Here is a 10,112-nt window from a genome sequence, read left to right as displayed (position 1 = left end):
CAGCTGTTGTGCATGTACTGTAACTCCCCTTTCATGCAAACCCGTCCCTCTTTCGCAACTCACACTCCTACCTAAACAATGCTGGACTCACCCACTTGGAGGGTGACAGTCTGACAATTTATGACAGTCTGGTGCAATGTTATGAGGTCACAAAGCTTGAGCCAATGTTACTGTAAGTCAATGGGACTTTTCAGAAATTTCCGGGTCAGTTTTCAGAAAACCGTAAGTCGGATCAGTTGAAATAGATATACAGTAGCAACTTGAGTCAGAGCAGTTTGAGCCACCATAATAAATACACGTCTCCCAAACATTTATAGTTACCATAGCAACTCACATGTGCTGCATAGAAAACAGATGAGGTCGTTTAAAGTCCCAACAAAGAGCATAGAATCACCAAGAGGCGACACTCTAGTGCGATTTGGGAAACGGCCACTAGATGGTGCGGCAGCCATTTTGGAATAAGAATTCCAATAGAACAACAGTATATTATAAGTCTGTAAAATAAACTATTAAAAGTGCTGATGATTGTGATAGTAAGTGTTGTATTGTCGTCTTTCAGGTTGTACCTCAGCTTTAATGCGCTTTTTAAGTAAAAAAATAAAAAACAAAGTAGCTGCTTGCCATCGCGACAGCCATGAGATCCAATGGACAGCGATTGCTTTCACTCCAAAATGGCGGAATCGCTTGGCTGTTGCTGGGCGCTGCTGTTGCAATGGAACGTTCTATTGAGTGTCGCCTCTTGGTCATTCTAATCTCTTTGGTCCCAATGAACCGGAAGCTGTGAATGTTATTTTTTCGTATCGTGATGCAGTTTCTAGAGAAACAAAGTATTAAATGAGTAAACAGTGGCGTGGCTTGTTTTTTCTACCACGGGCTGAATGGACGTAGCAAGGCATTTCGTTCAGAAAGATCGAGAAAAGGGTTTTAGAAGGGTTTCATTTCTGTTTGTTGCCAATATTGACAGTTGAACCAGCCTGGTTAAGTCTGTTAGCCACACCCATTACCTCGCAATCACGTGATCGGAGAATAAAACTGAAAAAAATCAACTGGGGTGCTAATAATTTAGGGGGGCTAATAATTCTGACTTCAACTGTATATAGCATATATTCACACAAGCTGCTTAAGCACTTAAGCTTCTTATAAAAGCTATTTTTGCATAATAGGTCCCCTTTAAATGTTCCTCACTGGCCCACTGATGCAAAAAAAAACAAAAACAAAACTTCAATTTAATTAAATTACTCTCACTAACCTCTACTAACGTGTCTCACAGGAATAGGTCCCAGGTTATTACAAAGATGAACAGAGTACAATTCAGCAGCTAATTCGAAATGCTTTCTAGAAACGCACGCTGATGACTTTGAGCATCAGAATAGCTGCTTAGTCATAACGGAAAGATTTACACAAATTAACCAATCAAGTGGATAGAGTGTGCTGTCATCACTATCTGCTCAAGTCCATCATGGCTGAGTTTAATGGTGGGGCAGTGGCACATAGGTAACCCCTGGGGGCCCGGTTAAACTGTATTTGTTCTCCACAAGAGCCTTACGTCACCCAAAGCTCTCCCAGACACCAAATCGGAGCCATAATGACAGCAGCAACTGTCCACCTCTCATTGCTCTCTCTCTCTCTGCACAACGCTCCTCCTTTTTTCTTCACTCTATTCTTGGACATTCTTGAGAACAGCAGCTGAGCCTTGGAGAACAACTAGATGTGTGGCCTGCTAAAAAAAGAAAAGAGCAATCAAATGTCCACTTCCACTGGAAAGGAATACAATAGTGTTATCTTATATAGTTATTATACTGTATGTGTTGTAGTATTTATACAACACTTTGTTATGAATGCTACAGCATACTGTAGAATTAACTTTAGTGAATTGATCAACTGTAATAGATCAATTAGTTTTTGCATTTTAGTATAATAAAGGGTGTTTAGAAAAGTATGGACCCTTTTCACATTTCTGGGTTTCTCAGTAGCAGTGAATCAGTAGCAGTGAATGGCTACAACACATATTTTTTTTAGAATCCTATTTGCTGAAAAGGGTAACATTTTATTTTGATGGTCCATTTGAGTATTAGTAGACTGTCTGCTTAATATCTGCTGATACTGCTCCTTCAACAGGCATTAAGTAGACTATAAGAAACTTTGCAAGTACATGTCAACTTAGACTAACCCTAACCCCAACCCTAACCCCAATGGAACTTAAATTCAACAAATGGACGATCAAAATAAAATGTGACCAAAAAAATAAACCCATGATGCACTGTAAAAAATGTTTAGTCAGTACAACAACAAAAAACATAATCCTTAATTCCCTTTTTCTCATGTGCTCAACATTTTTTTAAATCTTTAATTGAAAGGAGAGTAAAGAGTATAGACAGGAAAGCATGGGGAGAGGGGAAGGATCGACATAGGAACCTCAGAAATCAAACTTAGGTCACCGTGAAACACCAAAGTGCCACGTGTTGATGCACTAACCACTACACGATTGGTGCCAACATGTACTCAACTTTTGAAAACATCAGTTGCACTGACCTAAAATGACTGAAGTTGAGTGAACAAAAAAACTTGTGGAAATTGGTACTAAGAAATAATTCATTATCCAGGAAGGCCTGCTTCACATGTGAATCATTACAAAGCATTTTCCCCTGTTTGTCCTGCCATTTTTTTTATCCTTGTCTTGTTTACCATTATTTTTTTTTATCTGTCCTGTTTCTGTTACTTTTTCTGTCCTGTTTCTAATTTTGTGTCTAATAAATGTTTTGTTAAGGTTTAAGTTTTTTTTTAATTGAACTATGTTTGTTTGTTCTGAGAATGTATTATTTCATAGTACCAATTTCCAAAAGAGTTTTTTGTTCACTCAACTTCAGACATTTTAGGTCAGTGCAACTGATGTTTTCAAAAGCTGAGTACATGAAAGCATCAATGGTGTAGTGGTTAGCAGACATACAGAATGCCACTCTGGTGTTCACAGCAACACAAGTTCAATAGGGTATATGCCGAAGCATGCTAACAGGACTTTGAATTTGCCAGTAACCTGGGTTAAGCGCTTCCGGTCAATTGTATGCCAATGCAAAAATCGGCGCATTTAAGGTCAGTTTTTTTTTTTAAAAAATCAGCGATCTCCACTACCTGAATGATATCCGATATAAAGTGGGTCTCAGATTGTACACGAAGCACTGCATTAAATAACATTTCCCCCGCCATGTCTTCATAAAATGAGCATTTATTTTACCCCATTATATTCAATGGAGCTTCTGCACTAGCCTGCCGATTCTGACGGTCGTGTGCGAGTAAACAGCTTTTTGTCTCGTTTTACACTTGAACAATTAAATGAATGCCAAAGTCTGTTGAACTGAATGTATTTTACTTACATTACAACATCGATGCTGTAAAAGGAACCGTATAAAATGGAAAAAAACTCACAATAACAGGTCACCGGAAGTTTATCAGTATGGAAAAAATACTAGCTCGGCATTTACCCTATTTCTGCCTCAAGTTCCTATGCTAATCCTTCCCCTCTCCCCATGCTTTCCTGTCTCTTCTGTTGTATAAATTAAAGGTGAAAAAAAGAGCTGAGTACGAAAGGATAGAAGGATCATGTTTTTTTTGTTCACTCAACTTCAGGCATTCCAGTTCTGCAGACAAAAAATGTTCAGTTGGCACAACTTAAAAAGTTTTGTTACAGAGTAGTTGACCGCTCCAGAAAACTAATAATCTTATGTTAACCCAACTAAATGTTTTTTCTATTACTGACAAATAATTTTAAATTTCTGGAAAAAGAAGTTCTAACATTACCAATAATTTGCTGGAATGCTGCGCTGTGCTGTGTTCACGCTTAGAACGCGCTGACGTGAGACGTCTACTCTAGCCAATCAGAACATTCAAACGCATTCACGTCCACGCTTTTTATGAAAATAAAAGTCTTTGAATATTTTTCCAGACACATTTTGCTGCTGTATGTTAGTCAGATAATGTTTCTATGTTCCTTAATGCCAACTGTGTAAATAATTACCCATAAAACTCTTATGATAAACTGCTGTTTGTTTACCTTTAAGCTCTACTTCAGTAGCTTTACGGCACGTGTGTGCAAGTGAAAGAGCTGGTGAGCGCCATACACACACACACACACACACACACGCACGCACGCACGCACGCACGCACACACACACACACGCACACACACACGTCGACACGTGAAAGTGTTGCTTTATATGTTTTTTATCGAAGTTGTTCACAATACATATCCATCCACAGAGTTTGTAATGTAGTCAAATGTTTACAAATATAATTGCAGCCATTAAGAGGCCATTTCTAGTTAATGATGTCAGAATTTACTGGTAATTTGGCACGGATGTGTGAACGGTCTTTTCTGGAAAAATTTCAGAACGCCCTTGCCTATGTGAACGGGGCTTTTTTGAATTTACCGGTAAAGTAGTTTAGGTAATTTTCCAGATATTTACTGGTATCACTGTGTAAAAGGGACTAATGTGTTGTGAAAAGGGTCCAGTGGATCATTTGTTTATATTAGTTGTTACGGTACCATAGCAACTATAGAATTACTACAGCAGATTAATTAAATTTTTATGGTTAAAAAATACATTACAGTATTTTTTTTCATGTGGGCTCCCATAATTCCTGTTGTCTATCAAGAGTACTCAGTGATTCTACAATGTCCTATTATATAACCTATTCAGTATGATTATGTTTGATCAATTACCTTTTTTTTCTGATGATAATAGCTGTTCCCCCTTGTTCCTCTGTACATATAGAAAAATGAGTGTGTGAGAGGCTTGACTCCTGTTCACCGACTCCTGTAAACCATAATGCAAAAGTAGGCTATATATATACAAACAACTACTTGTGATTCTTCCTGTATCCCTTCATCACAACCATGTTCACTGTAATCTTCATTCAGTAGTCCTCGTCAAACACAAGAAATCAAAAACAAAGTCAAAAATGTATTTGTAGAGTTATTCATTCATTCATTTGGATATTTTCTTTTCAGCGTAGTCCCTTCATTAATCAGGGGTCGCCACAGCGCAATGAACCTCCAACTTATCCAGCATATGTTTTACCCAGCAGATGCTCTTCCAGCTGCAACCCATCCAACCAACATCCATATAATGAGTTTTTGTTTATTTGACTTTATTATTTTATTTAAAATGTTTTCTTTTATTTTGTCTACCTTGGGCTTTGTGTTGGCATCAGGGGTATGGTTAGGTTATTGTTGTGGAATTTTTGCCAGTATGCTCAAAATAAGGAGATGAGAACTTTAGAGTTGCCTGAAATATAGTTCACTGTATTTTATTCTGTCTAATAAAGCCTTGTTTATCCCCATCCTTGCAGACAAAGTAAGATAGCATAAACATGCAGTTCACACTCTTCTGCTCTGGTGAGCTGAACTGGTTAAGCTTCTAGAGTTGGCATGAGAAACTCCTGATATCCATCCATCCATCCATCCATCCATCCATCCATCCATCCATCCATCCATCCATCCATCCATCCATCCATCCATCCATCCATCCATCCATCCATCTATCTATCTATCTATCTATCTATCTATCTATCTATCTATCTATCTATCTATCTATCTATCTTTCTATCCATCGATCCATCCACCCATCCATCCATCCATCCATTCATCCATTTATCTATCACTTTTGAGTGTGCTCCATTTTAGCTTTAAATAGTAATCTATAATAAGTAAAACTTGTTCAAATATTGTAGTGGGTTTCTAAAATAGGCCTGTGTATTACAGTTTTTCTCAGTGACTTTGGTGCATTTCTTACAACACTATTTACATTTGCACAACAGTTAATGCTTTTCTTAAAACAATTAGTACAAACTGCAAAACCTAGTTGATAACCCGCAAAAGCGTGTCACTTGCTCAAAATGGACAGCTCGTTCCTCAGAAGCAAGTATTCATATCAATGAAAGCGTCAGTGTCATCAAGATGAAATGTCCTGACACCACTGTTTATGAACAAGATGCAAAAAAAGTCAGATTTTAGAGACACTTGCTGAAAATGCTCAAGACAGTACTAGATACTATTTGCACAGCCATTTGAAAACTACAGTAAAGTTAGACATCACTGCATTTAAAGTATCTGAGTACATTTATACTCAGAAATAAATTATAGAAATAAATTTTTCACATTTTTACTGCATTTTCTCTTTGCAATTCTAATTTATTCACAGCATTGTGCAAAAGAATAAACACACAATTATTTACAACAAACATAGGTCTGTAAATCATTCATGAAATTGTTCAATTTAGAAGACATTTTTTAGGGAAAAAAAAAGATTATAAAATTTGCTTCTCAGATTTTGATAACTAGTTCAACATTTTTGTATGTAACGACTCAATTTATCACTAAGATTTTTTTCAGAAATTTATATTTGTTTTTACATGTGCATTTGTGCCCATTTTTTGACAAATATGTTTCTAACCGCATCTAGAGTAACTGTGTGCGTGTATTCTTTATTTTTTTTATTTGAAACCTATAAAAATAATAATAGTAACCCTTTTTTAAATAAATCATTTTGTGTTTTTGCTCTTCAATTTTGGTACAGTATGTGAATGGTCAGCCTTGAGGGCAGAGTGGCATTCTTTTGATGAGCAGCTGGATTTCACTGCAGCCTTTTTAGTTTCTTTTGTGTTTTTAAAATAGAGCATCAGGAGTCCACATCAATAAGGAAATTGAAGCAACGGAGTTCTCTGAGTTCAAATGAGATGGCAAACTCTGACTTTTCGGTTTCAGATCAGAATAGAATAGAATAGAATAGAATAGAATAGAATAGAATAGAATAGAATAGAATAGAATAGAATAGAATACAATACAATACAATACAATACAATACAATACAATACAATTATAGAATAGAGCTGAATAGATTTAGTTGACTCAACTCTGAGTAGGCTGACTTTGAGTTACAGTTAGTGTGTGCACCACAACTATAAAAAGCCATTATTAGTGGAGTTCCAATATTACGATTACAGCATATGAGACTAGTTTAATTCTCATATAATACAACAGGTTGGCAAATGATTTGCCAACAAGGTAAGAAAAAATGGGAGTGGCTATTTAAACTACACTGTAAAAAATGCATGGTTCCACACAATTGATTTGTGTTGGAACCAAGCGGTAACCTCCCGCTCTCCCTAAGACTGTTAAAATGGCCAACTTTACAGCAGAAAAAAGGTAGGTAGGTAGGCTAGGTCTCACTGGTCGCAGTCACTTCACCTCAGCTGATTCCGGCTGATTAGCCGCTGAACTCGGCATATTTCTCGTATTTTTGCCTGGATTTCATCAATAGACTTGCATTTACTAACACAGACTATATTTCAAGTGTTTGGAATTAATTCACATTTTCCTCCTCTAGAAAAACATCATAAGAACAATGTTTAGTGGCTCAATGTATTACAACAGTGTTTTTAAAAGACTAAACACTTTACTATATATACCTAGCACATGTGGTCAGAACACAAACGAGTCGCAGGTAATAAAGTATTAATTATTTCTCCAAAAGAAAAGCCCATCTAAGCAAAATGCTAGCAGGCATCTGTAACTCCGCTTACGCTCCGCCTTTTTGCCCTTGTTTGCCGTGACACATGAACAAAATGGCGACGGTTGGCCAAGCCTACTTGTAGCTTCTTTTGTGTTCTTCAGAAACCTATGGGTGATATTACGGATACTACGTCCATATCTTTTACAGTCTGTGGTTAGGAAAACATGAAGGAATTAAGGATACTTATCAGTTTTTACAAATTTAAGTGGATTGAACATGAAACCATTATAGTTATCTTCAAAACACTCAAGAATTGTGTTCTTTCGTCTCATTTTAAATAAGTAGTTTAAATAACGATTTTTTAAAATGTGTAAGTGCAAACAGCTCTAGAAAGATCTAACTCAAGATTATAATCAGAATCAGAATCAGAATCAGAATACCTAGCTTTGAGTAAGATCTAGTATGGCACTGGCTGACTCGGAACCCATTTCAGAAAGCAGTTAAATTTCTGAGTATCAGAATATGAAACTCAGGGTTTTCTATTTATAGAAAGAAGATAACTCTGTCAGGGTTGGCAAGGAGGACCCAAACGCAGAATAAAGAGGAGAATACGAGGTTTATTTGAAGGAGGGACACAAGGCAATGCAGAAGGACAGTCCACACAATAGTGCCGGGTGATGGAAGGAGAACAGGCTGGTGAGGGATGGAGACTCAGAACTTCAGGATGATACAGATGGGACAGTCTTGTGGAGGTGGAACAGGCTGGTCAGGAAAGGGGAAACTCCAAATTTCGACCAAGCAGTCAGATAGTAGCTAGCAGAACCTCATGTTTGGGACAGGGGTGGCAAACAGATAGAACGTCAAGCCAAGAGGGATCCACAACCAGTGGAGACTGAGGAGGCAATTGACACGCAACACAACAGGACTAGACAGCTGGGGAGACAAGAAAATCTAAAAGAAATGAAAGCAAAAACAAACTAGTACAAAGTAAAAATGACTATTTTTAGAGGGGAAAAAATAGAGCTCGAGAAATAAAATTAAACAAAAAAAGGGAGTAAATAAAACTACTAAAACTTAACAAAAGGCCAAAAGAAATAAGCTGTAACTTGAAAAAGCAAGACACAGCGAAAGGAATAAAAAAAAAAAAAAAGAATTAACAAAAGACTAGGATTAGACTGGGACTGAGAATCACGAAAAATGACAAAATGAAAACTTGAAAGTCTTGAACTACAAACAGAAATAAAAATGACAGCAACTTTGCTGAGCCAAACCCCAACTTTTACCACGCCAAAGCCCAAGTGAACTGCGTTCTGGCACACCTCTTCCAATTGTGCCAGGGCCGGCCAACTGAATCGTGCCAGAGCACGGTTCAGATAGCATAGTGTGAGTACGCCCTGAGTCATATATATCATTATTCAAAACCATTTCAATAAGGAGTTTCAATCAACTATAAATTTAAACTTAATCTCAAAATTGAGTAAGTCTGAAAAATGAAACTGTGTGTTGGTTTTCAGATCAGTTGAAAAGAGTTTTGCATCACAGGCTCATTGGGAGAATGTGCTCAGGGATACATTTCTTAGAACCAAGAAATAACTGCATTTTGTGTGGAAAACAATGCTACTGGTATGGACGGCTTTTCTGGCATGACTGGTTTTCTTGGTTGTTCACTGTAAATGCTGCCAAACTTTGGAGGTGGAGCGAAAAGGACCAGAGTTCGAGTTCAAGAACGGTTTCAGAAACCAGGTAAAACAGAAACCCCAAAAAAGAGCCGTGTGATAAAAGCATGTGGCTGCGATTGCTTTTCTCTTTTAGTTTGCTTTCGAAAACACTATTGGTTGGGTTTAGGGAAGAGGTGAGTGGGTCCATCAATATCAAGCTAATATATTATGCATGATGACAAGCTGACCAGCTTCTCTCACTGACTCATATCAGAACATATATAGCAGTCTCCATAGCAAGTGGATTTACAGTACCAGAAATGGCACCTTTGAGAAAACATGCCCCAGTAACGTATTTAAGATGGTCAAAAATATACATGGTGGCCTCCAGTGGATTTGAGAAAACAAAAACTGCAAGACAATGTAGTCCACATTTAACGATTTAAAAAATTGCTGTGAGCACCGTTGTTCTTTAATGGCACACTGACCACCACGCTATTGCCACCCTCTGACACGTCTCTGTAATGATACACAGTGGTTTATAGCCAAGGAACTGTACATGTGTATGAAATGGTTCAGAGCCAGGCATACTGTGCAGATGGTTCTACATGCTATTGCCATGGTGTACAGTAAATGCCCTGATGCAAAAACAAAGAGCTGCACTGAACGTTTCTATGGTAGGTTTGTCATGTTCGATTTTTAAAATGTTTGTGAATTACATTAACGATTCTTTTGAAAAACGACAATACTCATTCAAATATTCATTTGGATATGAAAAAACTATGCACTTATAATCCTCTCACAATGAAAAAAAAAACATATCTTCGCTTCTACGTCCATCAAAATTCTCATCAAAAGAGCACGCAATGCTCAGTAAACTCTCTGAAACAGACAAACTCTGGAACATAAAGCCTAGTTCACACTACCGGATTTAAGCCTGATTTGA

This window comes from Danio aesculapii, chromosome 23 (genome assembly GCF_903798145.1).
Source record: "Danio aesculapii chromosome 23, fDanAes4.1, whole genome shotgun sequence".
Lineage (NCBI taxonomy): Eukaryota > Metazoa > Chordata > Actinopteri > Cypriniformes > Danionidae > Danio > Danio aesculapii.
Note: the sequence above shows the minus strand (reverse complement) of the source record.